Here is a 20,732-nt window from a genome sequence, read left to right on the forward strand (position 1 = left end):
CTTAGTAAGATAAAGATAAAAAGTTTCCTGGCCACTGGCCTGTGCTATACTATTAATGAATGTTCCGTAATCTGCAGTATTCAGGTGAAAAAATAAAACAGAAATACAATCAGCATCATGATCTCTAATTTTCTATGTTTCTTTAAGAGCATAGAGGCTCCCTACATTTTTAAATACAAAAGTACGCCCACCATCAAGGAAAAGTTAATGCTGGAGGGATTAGGGTTATAAATATTCTTCTAGTTGTATTGTTTAATAGCTGAAGGTACCTACAGCTTTTCCCTACTCTTCTCAGGTATCTTTGAAACTCGAAAGAGCATATTTGGTTTTAAGAGACAATGCTAGTATTTTATTATCAATGAAACCATTATGGCTATCACTTTTGCACTAATCATTTGGTTTCTCATGTTACTGAATGATGAGTTGAAGCGTAACTATAATTACATATCATGAATGACTTTTCAACTGTAGATGTCACCAGAATCTGAATGTGGACTTTGTTTATTCAAAGGCTACTTACTATCAAGTTGGCCCCTAACAGTAGGAGGACAGCCAGTTCATTCTTGTCGGGCTGCAGTGGGTTACCCACTGATGAGCATCTACTTAATTAAAAAACATAATCTAATAATATAAGCTACCTAGCTATTCCCGTGTTTGTGTACTTTTTAACACTAACTGACGCTATACTTTTTAACAGCTTCATCGTAGTTCTAACTTTTCTATTTCCCCTGTTCTGGTGCATGAGTCGTGATTCTCAAGCTGAAACTACACATCAAAACACATAATTCGATAACTCAAATAAGAACTTAGACAAGAGTTCTTGCCTGTCATCATGTATGTCTGAAAGGATCCAGATATAGGCTTTGTTTTAAATAATGTTGGTGTCTAGGCCATGTTGAGCGTACCTCAACTTCCATGACTGTCTTGCTTTTTATCTTGACTCTTCCTTTCTGCTATATTAGTGAAAAATATGACAGTAGTGTCGCTTATTTTCAAGAATCCTTATGAACAACACAATCTGACCAAAAAACAACTGATCGTGAATGCGGCTTCCAGAGAAAATGGAAAAATAAAAAGATGCAAAGAGACCCCTACTATCTTGAGAAAAGTATGTCCGCTGCCACAGCAATGCAGCAAGCCAGCAACACAAACAAATGATCAAGCTCTGTCACAGTCTACAATGTCATGCAACAATAAACATATAATTAAATAGCTTTGAAAAACTTTTAGCTTTAGCATCAATTTAGCAATACTTTTGACATATAACAGCAAAAGCTCAGGAGTTCTCAGGAAAGAAAAACTAAAACTTCAATATCATAACATTGAGGCCACAATTTTAATAGCTACAACTAGATCCTTTATGCACCTTTGACTTCCTCAAAGCGCCAGAAACCAGGCACAAGCGTGGAGTGCATCCAGTGCTTTCGGATTGTTCTCTATAAATATAATTAAATAGCTTTGAAATAGATACAATAATTCAAGTTGCTTTGATTGTCAGAAAGGAATAATGAGCAATGGTAATCCGAACCCATCGGTTAGAATTCTAAATTTTGCCTCCGGGCACGTATGGAGTTCTGATAATTTGGACATAACCATGACTGACTTCAATTTCCCTAATGTTTCATTACATGCCTATAACAACCACCCAGTAAAATCCCACTAGTGGGGTCTGGGGAGGGTAGTGTGTACGCAGACCTTACCCCTACCCCGAAGAAGTAGGGAGGCTGTTTCCGAAAGACCCTCGGCTCAAGAAGACGAAAACACAAAGACCCAATATCAGTACCTCCAATAGAAAACATAGGAAAAATAACATCATGATATGAGAAAGTAGATGCAAAGGAAATATGATAGACAGTGTATAGACCAGGCGCTATGAAAAACGAAATAGTAGTAAAATAGTAGTAAGACACAACATTACCACTAGCTGACTAGAAAAACTACCAGACTAGCCTCACAAAGGGACGAAGTAAGGAAAGACTCAACTATCTCCTAACCTACGACCCTAATACTCGACCTCCACAGCTTCCTATCAAGGGCCATGTCCTCGGAAATCTGAAGCCTCGTCATGTCCTGCCTGATCACCTCTCCCCAATACTTCTTAGGCCGTCCTCTACCTCTTCTCGTGCCCTCCAAAACCAGCCGCTCACACCTCCTTACTGGAGCATCTGGACTTCTCCTTTGTACGTGTCCGAACCATCTGAGTCTCGCTTCCCGCATCTTGTCATCAATGGGAGCCACGCCCACCTTCTCCCGAATATCTTCATTCCTATTATTATCCATTACATGCCTAATGAAACAAAATTACTAACTTTGGAGCACTTATCCAGAGCATGACAAAAGGAAGTCATCTACAAGCTATGAAACCAGTAAATGGAGAAGAAATTGCAGCAAAGTGGCCGTCATATGAACCAGAAAAAAGTTACTATTTTGTTGTTTTGCTTGTTTGGGTGGGTTGAGGTTGAGGAGGGGCTTTATATGGGGATGAGCATATTTGTGCTTGAAATGAAATACTATTCTTTTTGAGTCTAGCAATAGAAGGTTGAAGTGAAATGTATTCAAACTAATGGAGAATGCAAAATTTGCGCTTGTGTATAAGAACCTTCTTCAAAAATAATACTTAAAGCTTAGAAGTGGGCAATATGCCAATCCGTCAATAAATTGGTAATATATGGCTAATCAAGGGGAAAAGAAAAGATGGCTACTCAACGTGCATTTGATGTTAAAGTTAACTTACATGAAAGAATTTTAATCAGTTTCCCATCAATGACATAATTGCAGCAACCGCTATGCACTCATGAACTTTAGCAAACTGCTATACCCCCAAAAGTCGATACCGCATCCATGAATTTTGGCATACTCTTCCGCACATTTTTGCCACCTTATAATCGTGATAAAGTTTTCCGTCGGCGACACATTTCCATCTATAACCATCTTTTTTTTACTTCCCCTTTAAAACCATCTCTTTTTTCGTATAATATTATAATTATAACTTCTCCTCGTTAACCATTTTAATAGGATTATCTTCTTGCTTTAGAATTATTTATCACAACTCTCAAATGAGTTGTCAAAATAGATTGTTTCTGACGAGATAAGAACAAGCTGTATTTCTGACCATAATTTTCAAAAGTTCTAGCTCCTTTTCCTTTCTTTTTTTCCCCTTTGATTCTAGAAAGTTAGATCAGAGTAATAGAACAAAAATTCAAAATGAAGATGATTGGCGTTACTGTCAAGAGAAGTAAAAGCAAATTTATTGAGCAAAACAAAAACAGAAAAGCAAAACGAAAAAAGAAAAAGAAAGAGATGCAACTGACAGGACAGATTAGCTTTTTTGCTCCAGTTCTAACACATACTCATTATGGATCTATGCAGAATTCTTGATAACTGTGATTAACTTGCTACTAAGTAAACTGAGACTGTAATGAGAAGATTTTGATGATCATGCTGATAAACATAATATTTAATGAGCTATCAATATCTGAGTGCACCTATTAGATAAGCCACGTGATATTCAGAGCTTTGATCCAGCCAAATTAACAGAAGAATCGGAATAACAAGCAAAAGAGCTCAAAGGACATTATGCAAGAATAAAGTAGCAAAGCTGAGACAATACACTCGCCAATTGACAAATAAACTAATTAGACAAACTCACAAGGTTGTAACCTAATTAGCAAGCGCCTGGAAGGAAACATAGAAAGTCGACAAAAATTTGCTAGGTATCAAATTCTTCTCCCTGCAATATATAAGATCGAAGATTTAAGACATGTTTGTCATGTGCAGAAACAGCAGAAAAGAGCAAAATGGAGCTGGATGAAGCTGATAGATTCAAACCGAAAAACAAAAACCACGCTAAATACTTGAAGGGAAATAAGGTGCGCAGAGCTATTGATCTCACAAGTTCCCAAACATTCCTTCCGAAAAGTCCAACTTCTATGGCTAATAATCGTACTTTTATAGTCCCTAAATTCAGTAGTCCCTCCGTTCCAATTTACGTGAACCTGCTTGACTGGGCACGGAGTTTAAGAAAAAATAAAGACTTTTGGAATTTGTGGTCCTAAACAAGTCAAAAAGAGGTCCAGAGTATTTGTGTGGTTATAAAAGTTTCTCATTAAGGGTAGAATTGTAAGTTCAAACTAAATCGTTTTCAAATTTAGAAAGCGGTCATTCTTTTTGGAACGGACCAAAAAGAAAATAGGTTCACATAAACTGGAACGGATATTTATTTGTAAATGAACTTAATCAACATTCGGAACCAAATCAAAATTGTTTCAGTTTGACTCCCCGAAATAACCTGTCTAATTAAAGCCGGGGGAAGATGCACAATATTCTTAACACTTCTTATCTACTAGTAACAGAAATACTTCAATTTTTCAATTTTATGTAGCGCAAATACCAGTTGACTAGGCATGGAGTTCATTATACAAATAGTGGGAAAAATCATGGTAATAACTGAAAAATTACTTTCGCATCGACGTTTAAGTTTGTAGTTAAACAAATTTGAGCTTTTGCAATTTGGGCAAGATATAGAATTATAGAATTACTAAAATGCTGTCGAACAGTTTAAACATCCCAAAATAGAAGTGTCAGATAAATTGGGATATAGGTGGTAGTAGATCTATACCTGTCAGAGATTCACCCTGGATCTGATAATTTCGATTATTGCCAATGTGTCTCAGCTCCCCCTCTAAATTGTCTTTTACTTGGAAATTTTCTGCAACCAAGTGCTATTCCTCTACTTCCATTTGATTACTAAGCTCATTAGTGGATGATCCATCAGCTAAGTAGAGCAATCATATCTCATATCCCTAAATAGTTCTTTCTTCCTTTGACAGTTATGAAGTTGTATCTCAATCAGCACTTCACCTACTGTCAACTTTTGGGTACTTTTGATCTTAATGTAGATCTTGCCTAAATAATGTGCTTTGAGATGTCTGTTGTGATAAGCAGAATTTCATTATGTCTTGCTTCTCAAAATAATCACTTTTGCTAATTAGTTTCCTTCAAAAAATTAATGAATGTGCAATGTGCATCCTATGTCTTCCCCATTTTGAATCATAGCCAAGTCAGTAGATATCTTTTGATAGATAATTGCATGAGTCCTGCCGTCCAAATTCATGAATGTGAAACACAAAAAATAAGGTCAAAATTTTGGTTTGGTCTCTGAACAACTAGCAAAATGAAACCTCATAACATATTATTTACACACTCTATTCCTTTTATCTGATCATCCTTTACCTAAAACGATAGGATAGGAGAGGCCAACCCAGAAGGTAAAAGTTTACAGCACAGCCCTGAAAATTTGGCCCCAAGGACGTATGCTCATGCAATAAGTGGAGCTTCTGGCTGACTAAGGTAATACCTGCTTATATAGTGAAGTACATAAGGTGGACTGTTGGAAAGCAAAGAAGTGGATATAAATGAGAGACAAGTCCAAGAAATTGTCAGAAGACATTTCTAAATTGAGGGAGTTATGAGATTGGTGAAAGTGAAGTTTCATTTTTCTAATTAAAAGAGCTAGAAAAGGGAACTTATGATCCGATTAGAGAAGCAGCCTAATCTATATTAAGAAACATGCAATCATTCCTCATCAATTCAAAGTCAAAAACGAAAGATTTCTCCAGCAGATCTTCTCTCAACAGTTCTTGAATTCAATCACTTTTCATTGTGACAATTCACAATTCAACCGTAGAATGTCACATCATCTTGTCCCCATTACATTGAGCGGTCAAAGAGTACCAGTGGTCACCCTAGCCCATTGAGTGATTTACCTCAGGCCATCAAAATCATACACTCTACTGAATAGATTTCGCAGAAAACCAGCTATATTCGTTCATGGTTGGCCTTCCGCCCCTAGCCACTATTCATCCCTGTATTTTGCAACATACGTGGAATCGATCCTCCAAAGCCTGTTAGAACTCTCATTTCACTGATAAAAAACATAGCATTGAAGCGTGATTCTATGATATGATACTTAAGATAGGCAACCAAACATTTGTATTAACAAGTGTACTTTGGATTATATGTGTTTGACATGTTTGGTCCTGTTGATCCAACTAACCCTGCATTAGTTCAATTGGTATAACTATCTTGTGATTACGCTAGAGCTTTGAGAATGGACTCTCTGTAAGACATCCCCTTTTTTTCAATGATCAGAGGTTAAATTCTATTCAATAAACAGTACCAAAGAGGTACTGATCAACTTCTACAAACTCTCTGTTCAGCATCCCTTGCATGCAATATGCAGACAACCTTAACTCTTCATTGTGGAGGACTCAAAAAGATGCGCTGGTGATGTATCATTTCATAAGGTATGTGTTTAACACATTTTTAATCCTGAGGAATAAAAGCAGATGATCCATCATAAACTCAGTTAAAATTGCATTCTCTAAGACAAGTTACATAATTCTACCTGAATATCAAGGAAAAGGAAAATTAACCAAAGGCAGAACCACAAGTCAAATTAGAGTAATAATCAAGGTAAAAGACTTCCATACTAAAATCACTTTTCTCCAGAAAATAGTTCATTCAATGTAGTTTTACTTGGAAACGAAATCATTTTCTTGTTCATAGTTTTTATCATTTCTATTACTAGAGCTAAGCTGAGATATTAAAGATTTATGATCCCAACTTGCACTTCCAATCAAACCCTAATAAATTGACTACAAACCGGTCCTCTCCAAACATTTTGATCAAAAACAGATAAGCAAAGTAGAAGTACACACCTCGATTGCAGCTTCAACCTAAACTTTGCAGAGAAATCAATAGCAATAAGAATCACCTGAAAAGTAGAAAATAACAAAGTAATCACATAAAAATCATATTCAAGTTGGTAAAGTAGACAGTAGACTACCATTGCATTAATTACGCTGTGCGGCAATAGTTCGAACTTAGAACAAATATATACTTCTAAAATTACCGATGCCTTTGATTGTGCGGCGGTAGGCGATCCCGGTGTAACGCAATTGCCGCGTAGTTCTGTAGTTGGCGGGCTTGATCAACCCGAAACTGCTCTGCCTTGTGAAATTGGGAGAAATTCAAATAGTGTGAAAATTAGTCTTTGTTATAAAATTAATCAAAATTTAGCCATTTTTTTAATAGAGTAATAAAATTCGGACAAAAATACTCTTAAGTTAAAATCCGAAAAAATTTCAGCATAGTATATTAGAGTTTAAACTTTTTACATATAGAACTACAGCATAATATGTTTAGAGTTCAAAATATCATGATGTAAATTCTAGCATAATATGTTGGATTTCGCACACAAGGGGTCTTTGAAAGTTAAACTCCAATATAATGTATTGGAGTTCTACAAGCAAGAGTTTCATAATCCATCATGTTATGTTGGATTTTTCTGTGTTTGTTAAGGGTATTTTATTCATATTTTATCTTCGCATCAAATAGTGACTATTTTTCAGTGACTTTGTAAATGGTGGCTATTTTGCTATTACCTATCTGAAAACTGGCTAGTACATGCTATTTTAACTGTGAAAGAACTGCGTACTCACTACCCTCCCCAGACCCACATATGAGATTTTATTGGATTTGTTGTTCCTGTATATACTATAATAAGGACTTATTTACCATTTTTCTCAAAGTTTTTAAGTTTTCCATAAATACCTTAACTTTTTTAACGAGTTATATACAATCCCTCTTATAAGGCTCTCACCCCATTACTAGTGCCTTCAATTAAGGGATCCATTTATATCCTTTCCTTTTTTCTATCCTCTCCTCTTCTCTCTCCCTCTTCTTCTATGCAATATTGACTGCCAATTCATATAGCTTTTCACTTAATGGTAGTTTCACTTCCTATGATGAGAATCACACATAATGGTTGGCACTCATCAACACACGTAAGGTTTACTGTACTATATTTGATTAATGAGAAAAATAAACAGTTGATTTTAATTTAAATTAATATGGCTGCTAAACATTAAATTTAAAAGTTTGTAGCTTTGAATTTGATATTTGGGTTTTATAATTTTATGATTTATATAGATTGGGTATTCTTGCAAGTGATTGAGAATATCCTCTAGAGTTTATATCTCAATTTTAAGGGAGTTTGGTTAAGTATAAAGTAGGTTTTAGGTGAAACAAATTGAAAGAAGAAGAAGAAGGAGGAGGAGGAGGAGGAGGAGGAGGAGGAGGAAAGAAAGAAAGAAAGAAAGAAAGAAAGAAAGAAAGAAAGAAAGAAAGAAGAAGAAGAAGTTGCGGGAATTGTATGATAATTGTATCAGAATAACATCTGAATTGTATATGATACATCAATAACTAGAATATAATTGTATCATAAATGTACCATACTTGCATCACAATTGTATCTAACTTGTTTATGATACATCAATACTTAGAATATAAATTGTATCATAAATGTACCATACTTGTATCACAAATGTATCTAACTTATTTCTGATACATTAATACCTAAAATAATACCTGATACAATACTAATACAATTATCATACATTTGTGACGCAAACTGCGATATATATCTAAAAAATTATGATACAGTTGTGATCTTCATCTTTAAGTTTCAATCACAACTCTAAACTTAAAATATGACTAATATTGTATTATAATTATATTAGTATTATATGAGGTGTTATTTTAGGTGTTGATGTATTAGATACAAGTAGCATATAATTTTGATACAATTGTGTTACAATTCTAATACAAATGTGATAAATTTATCATACAATTCCTGCAACTTCGTTTTCTTCGAGTTTCAATCTGAAATTTTACCTGAAACCAACTCTAAACTTAACCAATTTCCCTCAAAATTGAGATATAAACTACAAGGTATATTCTCCATCATTTGCAAGAACACCCAATCCAAATACAAATTCGTAAAATTTGAATATTGAATTCAAAGTTCGAAACTTTTTAATGGATGTCAATGGAGAACCCTTTGTTGCTGTAATTTTAGAGATAAAATTTTCACCATTTTCACCTGCATTGTGAGAGAAATACCGATTTTGGGTGATGCGTATGAGATAGAGAGAATGTGATGTGATATCTTTTTAAAATAGATAAAATTTGAATTTCTAGGATGAGGTTGGTGAAGGAGAGAGAATGAGATGCTAAATTTAAAGAATCTTTTATTATTATTTTTTTTTATAATTTTGTAGATAAATGGTAATTATAGATGTAAAATGTAATTAAGTACGAAATAAGTTTCTATTATAATATACTAGGTAAATTTTCCATTGACTAATACAATTACTTTCGAAAAAATTGTGGTAACTCTATTTTAATATGATCATATAATTATCAACATATGTTACCCTCTTTATGAAAAAGCTAATTTTTTTTTACCTTCTAGTTACACATCTAATGTCAAATTTTGAAATAATATTTGAATTTTTTTTTAAAATTTCACCCGAACCAGAAATAATTTACTAATGTAAAGAAATTTAACTCTAGTCTACGTAGTTTCACCAATGCAAATATTAAAAAGTGAAAGTGATATTCAGTTTAAAGTATGTATACTTATATGCATATTGCCTCGCATTATACTCATATTTCGTGAATTTCGGACAGTGTAGCTCTCAGGCCAACGCGTCGTGCTGCCTAGGGCGCAAATTACAGGAGTGAAATTTTTGGGCAACAGGCCAGCGCCAGGGCTGGCGCGACGCGCTACCCTGGACGTTGGGTGACGGGATTTTTTTTTCCACTTCACTCGAGAAAAGTTTTTTCGGCCCTATACACCCCCAACTCGCATAGAAAGAAGTTTAAACCTATTTTGGAGGGTAAGACGTGACTTTGAGAGGAAATCACACACACGGAATACTCAGGAGCAAGGATTCTCAGTTTTTCTTCATCTTTCTTAGTATTTTCAATTATTCAACACTTATGAAATTGTTTAACTTTATCATGAGTGGCTAAAACCCATAAGTTCTGGGGTTGTGATTTAGCCATGAATATTGTTGTTCGAAGTTGACGTTACCTTGATTATAGTTCGCTAATATATAGTTGTTTCTCCAATTCTGTGATTAATTGCTTGATTGCCTAGCCAATAGTTAGGTTTTATTTACTACCTATGCTATGCTTGGGAAAGCTACGTCTAGATTAGAGAAGAATTGAAGAGGGCATGATCTTAACTCTGAATGGGGGCGGATTTGTAGTTAGGATAGGAATATATCTAATCACCATGCTTAATTGAATATCGTAATCTTAATGTGTTCTTAATAGATTGATTCCGTAAAAATATATGTGTTAATCTATTTTGAATAGGCGAGTAATAGTTCGGAAGAATGCTACGAGAGCAATAACTCGATTAATTAGCAACAATGAGCGAATTGTATGAATGGGAGAGTTAATTGGAAAGCAATAGTATTGGTGAATCGATCACAACCCTGGAATGTTTATCTCTACTAAATTCTCAACAACCATTTTCTGCTAGATTAATTAGTTAATTATTACATTCATTGCTTAGTTTTAATCCCACTATTCAATCCTGACTCAACTGAATAGCAAATTGAGTGAAATTAGTAGTTAGTTAACACAAGTCTCTATAGGTTCGACACTCTACTTATCATTATATTACTTGTACGACCACGTATATTTGCATGTGCGTTTGGGAGCAACAGAAATATTATTCTCTTTGAGAAAATTAGTGTCTCAATTTGAAGAGAAGTAAAATACTTTATTGGTTTATTGATGAACTTAAGTTGTATATTTATACGTGCAATATTGACTTGGAAAAGTCATCAAGTGTCCTAAATTACTATTATTTAGAAGTTGGGGTTGGGTGTACGAACAAGGGTATATTTGGGATTTAGAAAAAGTTTAAGGGTAAATTGGTGACTCCGAGGTGCATTTTCTAATGGACGTGTGTACTACAATTAATTCTAATAGACCACGTACTACACTAAAACTTGTGATACAATACAATCCTATTTCATCCTCTTCTTTCCTTTGGTTTTCTACGTGGGCTTCACGCCATTTTCTTTCAAATTTCTCAATTAGGGATTCTTGGTTCCTTTGATATCATCGAAAATATATGCTAATGTATGTCAAGTGTATTTGATATTGGGACTTATTATTATGCTTTTTCTTAAAATGGAGCATGGAGAGCTGCAACTGTTATTTTATAAATGTATCCGGCCTCATCCTTTTTCATCAAGGTTGATCTTTAAAAAATCTCCTTTACACACTTGACATCGAATAAATAGTGTAGATGTTGCTCTTAAAATTTGAGAAACTTTACACCTGGTAAGTTTTGATTTTTCTAAGTATCCTTTTCTCCTGTTAACACATGCCTAAGTATTCACTCAAAAAATTCATCATCTCAACTTGATTTTGGTGCGTTTTAAGTATTGGTTGCATTAACTGCATCAGAATTCTTGACAGATTTTATTTGTAAACAGTTTTCATCTGCATGTGTTTGTGCTACATCCAGAAATTAAAAGAGAGAAGTAGGCACAACTTTGTTGTACTAATTTATCACATATCTATTTTGATTTGCACATGCATGTGCATGATTCTATATATTTGATGAATACAAATATGATATTTAGGATAAATATATAATTTCTGTTGTACACTATTTTACGATATGCACCCAACATGTTTGATGATATGACTGCGACAATGAAACAGTAATTTTAGTTTCTCTTTGACATGTAGACAAGGGGATTTACCTGTATCTTATTCACACATGTTTCATGACCAATGCAACTGATACTAGGTATAAGAAAAAATTATCTTTGGATATGATTAAACAATTCCAAATGTAAAGTTCTGTCCAAAGATCTTTAGTGTGTTTCATATGGTGCTTGGATGATGATTTAATGAAGGTGTTGGATTCTTGGAGCTTCAACCTTCTGAAATTACAGCGGCAGTGGCTTTGTCTGCCTCGGCCTTTCAAGAAAAAAGCAGGCAAAAGACATTGAAAAGCTAATACAATTGTCTTAATTCATCATACAAGTATAAGTTGTACAAGACGAACTTTTTGCTTTCCTTTGCTTTGGTTCTCGAGGAATTGGTCATTCTTTAATTTATTTTTGGAGTTAATAACCTATTGATTAATATTATTCTATTCTATGTTTATTATATTTATGATAATATTTAATAGTTACAATGGTACTTCCCCGCCTCTATGTTATTATTTTGTTGGGGGATTCATTGATGTATGCTCTGACCCTCTGAGGACAAGAAAAGTTATTGATTTAGTTAAATATTCGCCTTTGTTTCTTTTCTCTTCATAAATGCAGGACTTTTTGAGACTTGAAGAGTAGTTGTATATCCTTGTGTATGATAATTTGGAAAGTGAAAAAGAAAAAATAGAGTAATAGAAATAGGTAAAGAAAGTGGAAGTCTTTTTCACTTGGGTTGGCCAAATTTGGGGAGCTATTTTGAGAGGATTTCCATCAATCAATGAGGTAAGTGATTCCCACCTATTATGAGTTAAATACTTGGATTACATATGGATTTAACATGGACATTTATGGAAATTAGCAGAAATTGTGGGCTTTTGGTAGAAAACCTAAAATTTTGTATTTTTGGATTTTGATCACGAAATTGGACATGAAATTGGAGATAAACCATATAATTGAGTTCGTAATGTTATGGATAAAGTTTATCTTCAAAAAAATTTGGAATCCAGGCACGTGACCCTGAGAGTTGATTTTATTGACTTATCGAGCGAAGTTGGGAATTGATATGAATTGATTTATTATGTGTATTAGAGTATATTTTTATTGGTTTGCATATTATTTGACAAGTTTTGGAGCGACGGACGTCGGTTTGAGGTGTTAGAGTGGCGTTGGAGTCGGTTATGGAACTTCAAAGCGAGGTAAGTCTCCTGTCTAACCTTATGAGGGGGAAAATACCCCTAGGTGATGTATTTGATACGTGCTACTTGTTGCGGGGGCTACGTACGCACGAGGCGACGAGAATCCGTACGTAGCTAGATTCATGTTATGTCCGGGTAGACTTAAGTTCATGTCATGCTATAATTGTACTGCAGGAGATATCTTTGCTCGTTTAATTCCTTTATTTCACATTATGACTTGAGACTAGTATTACGTGAAGTGATAGACTTGTTATTGTAGAGACTTGACGGGCTTCATGATTAGCCGCGGAATAATTGTACTCCTTTTACGAATTTCTCCCGCGCTAGGCGTTTTCATTGAAAGTTTTTCCTTATAATTTATAACTCACACATTTATTCGTGAGTGGGGTCAAGGACTCGTTCAAGCTTCTTATTCTAATGGGATCGGTCCGTTCGTGCCGGTAGGATTATGTACCACACTCTCATGGGAGCGGGTCGTTCGCCTCGGCAGTATAATAGATGCATCTATGGTTCGTGCCATTCGACCCTCGGCAGTGCACATAATATGACGGGATCGGGCCATACGCCTCGACATTTCTATAAAATACTCTTAAGGAATCGTGCGTAATATTTGACAAAAAGCCAGTGTATTTGTAAGTTTTCTCGATTTGAATTGTGACAACCTATCTGGTGAGATCCATATTATATATATACTCCGGTTGAGGAGGTAACTACTTATTGAGAGCTTGAGTTTATTGTTGAGAGGAGGATTGTACCACGTATTTATACTTGATTATTTCGTTTGTTTACTCTGCCTCACGTCTGTTTACTTATTACTATATTTGATTCATTGGACCACTAGTAAGTGTCGATACCGACCCCTCGTCACTACTTCTCTAGGGTTAGGCTAGATACTTACTGGGTATGCGTTGATTTACGTACTCATACTACACTTGCTGCACTTATTGTGCAGGCATATATATGTTTCCAGTGGTCCTCTGGGTGCGGAGGCGTGGCTATTGCGGGGACTTTACGGTGAGTTGCATTCCATATTACGGTCCGCATCATACAGAGTCTCCATCAGGGTTATTTATATTCTCCTATCTAACTTGTATTCCAGTCGGATGTTGCATTTTTATTGTACTCCTTAGTAGATGCTCATGCACTTGTGACATCAGGTTTTGGACGTTCCTACTGGTTGTTCACTATTGTAGTTCACGTAAATATTATCGTTTCACCATATAAATTCCATTTCATATTATTTAATCAAGGGAAATAAACTGAGTAATTAAGTTGATCAATCACCGTTGGCTTGCCTGACGGTTGTGTTACGCGCCATCACAACTTATAGTGGGTTTTGGGTCATGACAACTTGGTATCAGAGCGTTAGGTTCACTTAGGTCTTACGAGTCATGATCAAGTCTAGTAAAGTCTTGAGGATCGGTACGGAGACATCTGTACTTATCTTCGAAAGGCTACAGGGCTGTTAGGAGCACTTCCCTTCTTGATTCCTCTTCGTGCGATTTGATTCTTTTGAGGCTTATGCCTTTATTCCCTACCTACTCAACCTCATACGACGTGAAACGTTTGTTATCAATTGGGCATCGAGGAGTTGTAGTGGTACTACAGACGTGGTGCAAAATGTTTTTCCCTGCGTGTTCGGGCAGGCTATTATCATCGCCTTGCGGAAGTATGTTCTGTCATTTCAGCTCGGTATTTGTATTTTCTATGGTTTTGAGGTTACGCACAGATTGTTATGATATTCATGCGTTGTTATCTCACGGTGTTTGTGTTATGGTAGGGTGCTTGTATATGTGTCGAGGTAGTGAATGACTCGAAAGGAGGATTTCTCAGTGCATGATTTAGAGGTTCGTCATTTAATTCCGTCGGAGGAAAGGCAATCGGATATGGATGCTCAGGCTTTGGTTGATAGAGTAATGAGACTCGATATTTTCGAGCATGATGGAATTCTCATTTTGTGATGTGGTATCGTCGTCCATGTTTGAACGCATTAAGGCTTGCTGGTGTTATGGTCTTCTTGATTTGCCTTCGAGGCGGGATATTGTGAAATGGTGCCTGAGAGGCGGTTGTCAGTGATGGCAGTGTGTAGCGGTTTCAGAATCGAATCGGCGTTTCTAATGCTGCTGGCTCGAGAATGATGATCTTCGAGGAGGTTTGGAGTTGGTAGCAAATTTATTAGTTCAGGTGCTACATGTGGGGATTTTTATTTGAGGCAACAATTGGGGCAGCGAAGAATGAGGAAGGACATGTAGGAGGTGTCTTGCAGTGGTTGAATTAATAGCAGGTCAAAATGTGAAGAGCAGAGGTCGAGAGTCGCTTAAAGGAGATGGTTTAAGCGAAGTGGGAGAAGCAGAGTAGCATATGGATTTTGTGGCAGGAAAAACCGCTTGCCTTGAGGGAGTTTAGAGTGATTTGGGAATCATGGTGAAAAGTGACTAGGTCTACGGATTTTATTTGGGATGGTGGCTATTGTACTGAGGAAGAGTGGATATGGTAGAGAGGAGTTTGCTTGAAATGAAGAGTGATGTGAAAACTTTCTTATCGTTTTTGGATACAGCATGACTTCGAGTTTGGAATGTATTGTCGGACTTTCAGCTGATGTCAATAGGGAGTGAACAGACTTGTATAGCTGGTGGACGAGCATGGGCTCAGGAGGGTTTACTGATTTCGTGGTAGTTGTGCCCAATGCAGCATTGTGGGAAGGTGTCGGTACGGAATTCCACAAGTAGGTTATCTCATGTGAGCAGATTAGCGGTTGCATGATTTTTGATAAATTTTCTACGAAGAGTTCTGCTTACTACCGGTAGAAGGTCAAATGTGCGATTGTGGCTGATAATTTGGAATGTTCATGGAAAGTATAACAAGAATTTTTGAGAAATTTGGCGGGTTGATGGTGCGAGATCTTGGTAATTGAGAAGAAAGAATCTTTGTGGGTTCTACATTATGTGATAGTATCTTAAAGCAAAGTGGGGGAGCCCACCATCTATGATTGGATCGCGTAGTTGTCTTCTTATGCGGTTTCTGATTATCTGTGCATTGGTGGATTATGTACGACTAAGAAAAGAAAACATCAGGGGTGATTCAAGCAGAGAACTTGATGAATGTGTGCTATACTTCACCTTATCAATTCATGTGCAGGTTTTGGGAAGACTCAGAGTTTATGCTTCTTGTGAATGTGATGTACAAGGAAAATAATTCGGCCGGTTGCTTTTTTGAGAGGGTGTTCATGTGCTAGCAAGGCATTGGAGTTTGGTTATGTTTGGGACCAGGTCGGAGTGGGTGACTCTCACAAACGATCCTAGTGGGTTCAAGAATTTAGGTGTAGTGCCTAAGGATTTCGGGTTCGTTGTGTGGTTAAGGATTGAGTTCGTGCAGTGGATTATGAAAGGGTCTTGGAGCATTCTATGTTATCATCGAGTCTGCGGTGCAGTATTAGAGGAAAGGGAGAAATAGCTTCGGATTCGCGGAAGGTCTTGCAGAACGGGTATGCCAATAGGAGGTACTATTGCGCGCATGAGGAGGATATGAGATGGTTCATGAGTATTGAGACGATGTGGTCTTGTGATTCGGGTCACTCGGGATGAGTGCAGATTTAGTTCGTTATGTTTCGAATGGAGCTATTATTATTTCTAAGGCAAGTCAAGAGTAAATTGGAATAAGTTGGGCCAGTTAGTAATGGTTGAATCAGCATGATCGTGGAAATGATCAGTTTCTTCGGCGTGTGAAGTTATACATGTGGTTCGTGGTTGTACGTGCGGACTTGACAACCACCATAACTTGATTGAATTGGGAGGTATTTGATTCAAATGGCCTTGTTATGTAAATGGATTACGGAAGAGTTATGGCAATTTAGACCACGACTTGAGGTTGTATTTTCTGCAGTTATGGAAGTTGGAGGTTGAGGATCAAGGTTACGGTTCAGTTTTGATGAGAATGTCCCGAGCTCGAAGGAGGGGGGAAAAGGATCCAGAAGTTCAGAGTAAGCTGTCGTTATCTTAGTGTCACTTGAAAATGGTGTCTGTGTAAGAGGCTTCAGGGTATTGATTTGCAGATTCTTGATTTGCTTTATAGAATTAGTACGATTGGTGGTATGGAGGTGCAGACTTTACTACCGGGTGCGCAAGGTCGTGAGAGCGTACCCTACGTGGAAATTTGCATAAGTGTGACATGTTAGTCACTTGATTATTAAGGATTGAAACCAAGTATGGAGATTGTGGTACTATCGTTAATGCGAGAGTTTATGCCTGGAAGGCGCTCTGTTCCTTTGGTTGTAAACTATGGGAGTTTGTCCTGGATTGGGACGGCTGCTCATGTGTGTCATGAATAGGGCCATTCCGGATACCTGAAAGGTTGTGGGACAAGTATGAGATGATCAAAATCAGCTTGGGTTCCGTCGATGGGTCTAATGTGAATGTTTGCTCTATATCAGGTCGAATGTGTTCATTCATCATAGCATTGCTTATGGAGGAGTCTTCGAGCGTCGGATGTTATTCTCGTCGTTAACTATTCCATGTAACACTCTATTGTGCCATGTGGGTTGTGAGACGACTTGATTATTCGTACATGTGTTGTGGTCCAGTGTAGCTTGCGATACTATATGAGTAGGATGGCTCTCGAGATGCAAGTCATTTATCGCTCTAGTTGTGCTTGGTTTTGTAGCGTATGGCGCTATCCGTCTCCCCAAGATTGTATTTTTGCACTTGGCATGCTTGTGGTCGATATTCGGGTATTTCGTAGGTATGAGCATTATGGCTTGATGGGTATTCCCTTATTTATTGTTATGTGTGGATCGGGTGGCACGCCACCACGGGTATGTTGTTTGGCTCGGGTTGCAAGCCGCAACAGTATCATGTGCGGATCGGGTTGCACGCCGTAATAGTGAGATGTTGAGTACGATTTCCTATACCTATTCTTGTGTATTTTGTTTCTCATTCTCTAAGAGGGGTTCATGGAGTCTGTTCGACCGTTTTATTTTTTACGCGGGCTGGGTAGTTCTTTTCCAGAGCTTGTTTTCCTTACATATCGCATTCAAGTTCGCAGCTTGTTGGCGCATTGATAGAGTCATATGAGATTTTTAGCAGTGTTTGAGATGGCTTATTGCATGAGCAGCTTGTACTGGGTGAGACGAGGTTATTGGACCTGAAATCGATGAGATTGGATTTGTGTAAAGTATATTTAAGAGAAAATATGATTATCCAGTTCAGAATGAGGTATTGGTTCTTGTCAGGAGGAGAGACTCCATGATTTGTTGTTCCGGTAGGTGGCACGAGTTTCTGTACATCTCGTCCATCATGGCAACATTGCAATAGTTGGAACAGGGCTTATATGTGTTGTGGGGTGTATTGCGGGCATCGGGTTCGTGGAATTGCAGCTATTATTGTCGGTGGATGTTATTATGGTCAAGCGACTTATGTAGTGCATGGTATGATTTCGGCGAAGGAGCATGGTCATGTTGGGTACGGGTGCGTGGTGATTGATACGGTGTTCGTTTGTTAGAATCAGGTCTGGTAGAGAAATTCGGAGGTTGGAATTTAGTTCTAAGGCTTATTGACTAAATAAAAGGGAGAATCTTCAGTCTGACTCGAGATGATGTGCTCAACAGGGTTGTGGAGGCACGGGTAGGTGAACAAGATGTTAAACAGTGATTGTGGACAACTCCGGAGCAGTTCTTGGCACGCTCGAGGACAAACGTATGTTTAAGTGGGGGAGAATGTAATGACTCGACCGGTCCTTTTGATCTCTAGTGTGTCGTTCAACGGTTTGAGGCCTTGAGTAGCTTCACTTCATGTTTTATGACTTGTACGCAAGGTCGAAATTGAATTTTGGGAAGTTCGGAGTTGATTCGGAAGGAAAACTCTAATTTAAAAAGCTTTAAGTTGGAAGAATTGACTAAGGTTTGACTTTTGAGTAAACGACCTCGGAATCAGGATTTGAAGGTTCCAATAGGTTAGTATGATGATTTCGGATTTGGGGTATGTTCAGGTTGAGTATCGGGTGGCCCGGGAGCATTTCGGCGCTTATTATGGAAAGTTAACATTTTGAAAGTTCAAGAATTTCTTACGTTTGATTTGAAGTGGACTTGGGTGTTATCGATGTCCGTTTGAGGTTCCAAGCCCTGGAATAGGTTCGTATTGTGATTTATGACTTGTGCGTAAAGTTCGGCGTCATTTCGAAATGTTTGAGTGTGATTCGGACGCGTTCAGCAAAGTTTGAATGCTTCGGGTTCCTACTTTTTCTTTTTGAGAAAGAAGAGGTTACTGGACAAGCGAAAGAGATGCCGAAAGAGCAGATGCTTTTATTTGAAAGAAAAGCATTTGGAAGTTTAAAAAAGGTTTCGATCGTCAGTTCGTAATTTTGATGTTGTTTGACGGGTTTTGAGGCTTCGACTAAGTCCATGTCGTGTTTTTGGATGTGTTGGTATGTTTTGACGGGGTCCCGGGGGCCTCGGAAGTGAATCGGATTGGAAACGGATCAAGTTTGGACTTGGGAAACTGCTGAAATGCACCAGATGTGGTGCAACCGCACATGCGAAGGATTTGGTCGCAGGTGCGAGACCACTGGGGCGTGTTTGGCATCGCAGCTGTGGAGTTGTGCTGGGCAGAGGAGACGCGCAGGTGCGAGGTGGCGTGAGGTCGTTATTTTCGCAGAAGCGGAGCCCATGTTAAGGGACCGCAGGTTCGATGATCGCTGGGCAGAATTGTTTTAATAACGTGATTTGGCTCTCCTTCTGCCATTTTTCACTTGGGTTAGCCGAATTTTGGGAGCTATTTTGAGGGGATTTCTATCAAGCAACACGAGGTAAGTGATTCCCACTTATTACGAGTTAAATAGTTGGATTACATATGGATTTTAACATAAAAATTTATGGAAATTAGTAGAAATTGTGGGTTTTTGGTAGAAAACCTATAATTTGGTATTTTTATCACGATAGGGAATTGTGTGATTCTTTCTATCCGCGTACTTTCTCGCTCTTATGGAGTTGTATTCCCTAGGTTATGCAGTTATCTTCCCTGGCCTGACAGTAGTCAAGGGAAAATTACTTGAGCTTTTTCGCCTTTGCTCCTTCTTTCCGGAGCGCACTAAAGGAAAACTTGAGACAATTCTTAGCTGTTGTGGAAGTTAGCATCTAAAAGAAAGTAAGTGCTTGCTGCTCCTGCTGTTATAGTTAGATAAGGCACTAAAATCATATCTTATCTCTTTGTGAGAAACCCAGAAAGTCGTTTGGTGAACAGATCGGCCAGCTGATCTTTGAATGGTACGAATGAAAGAGTGATTAGCCTAGAGAGAAATTGTTGACGCACAAAGTAACAGTCGAACTCGAAATGTTTTGTGCGTTAATAGAAAACAGGGTTACGGGAAATATGGATGCCTGCTTTGCTATTTGAATTAAGAGGGACTGAAAGCATGATGGGAATGGAGAGGTCTTCAAAAAGGCGTACAAGCCAGGTGATCTCAGCAGTCACACGCCTCATAGATCGATACTTTGCTTCGGCAAAAGAAAGAGAAATGAAAACTTGTTTCTTGATTTCCATGAGATCGGAGACCCTCCCAAGGTAATGAAGAAGCCACTCACATATCTGTGAGTACCTTTGCAAGAAGCCCAGTCGGCATCACAAAAAGCAAGTAAGGAAAAGTCATCACAAAAAGCAAGTAAGGAAAAGTCAGGGGTGGAAGACAACATCAGAACCCTCAAATACTTCAGAACCCTCAAGGTAGCAAAAAAATATGATAAACAAGGTTGCTTTAATGAGGAAGAGTAGCCTTTGAAACCTAAGGCCCCTGCAAGCCAAGCATACCACTGCCGGGAAGTTTGCTTTAAACCATATAAAGACTTTCCCAAAAGACAAACATGTGTAGGGCTAGGTGGTGTCAAACCTGCTGGGAACTTCATGTACACTTCCTCTTGCAAGTCACTATGCAAAAATGCATTATTGACATCTAA

General features: G+C 37.6%; 1 long non-coding RNA gene across 3 annotated transcripts; it reads right to left on the reverse strand.

The window, feature by feature from the left end:
- Positions 1 to 1,089: 1,089 nt before the first annotated feature.
- On the reverse strand, positions 1,090 to 7,045 carry LOC109205859. Of its 3 annotated transcripts, none has more exons than XR_002064739.1 (5): positions 6,914 to 7,045; positions 6,720 to 6,775; positions 4,619 to 6,330; positions 3,650 to 3,730; positions 1,090 to 1,175 (listed from the first exon to the last, which is right to left on the reverse strand). It is a non-coding gene; the product is annotated as an uncharacterized LOC109205859 (long non-coding RNA). The 3 variants fall into 3 exon arrangements; XR_002064738.1 differs by lacking the exon at positions 1,090 to 1,175 and adding an exon at positions 2,084 to 2,287; XR_002064737.1 differs by lacking the exon at positions 1,090 to 1,175 and having other exon boundaries at positions 3,428 to 3,730.
- Between the last annotated feature and the right edge of the window lie 13,687 nt (positions 7,046 to 20,732).

This window comes from Nicotiana attenuata, unplaced genomic scaffold (assembly GCF_001879085.1).
Source record: "Nicotiana attenuata strain UT unplaced genomic scaffold, NIATTr2, whole genome shotgun sequence".
NCBI lineage: Eukaryota > Viridiplantae > Streptophyta > Magnoliopsida > Solanales > Solanaceae > Nicotiana > Nicotiana attenuata.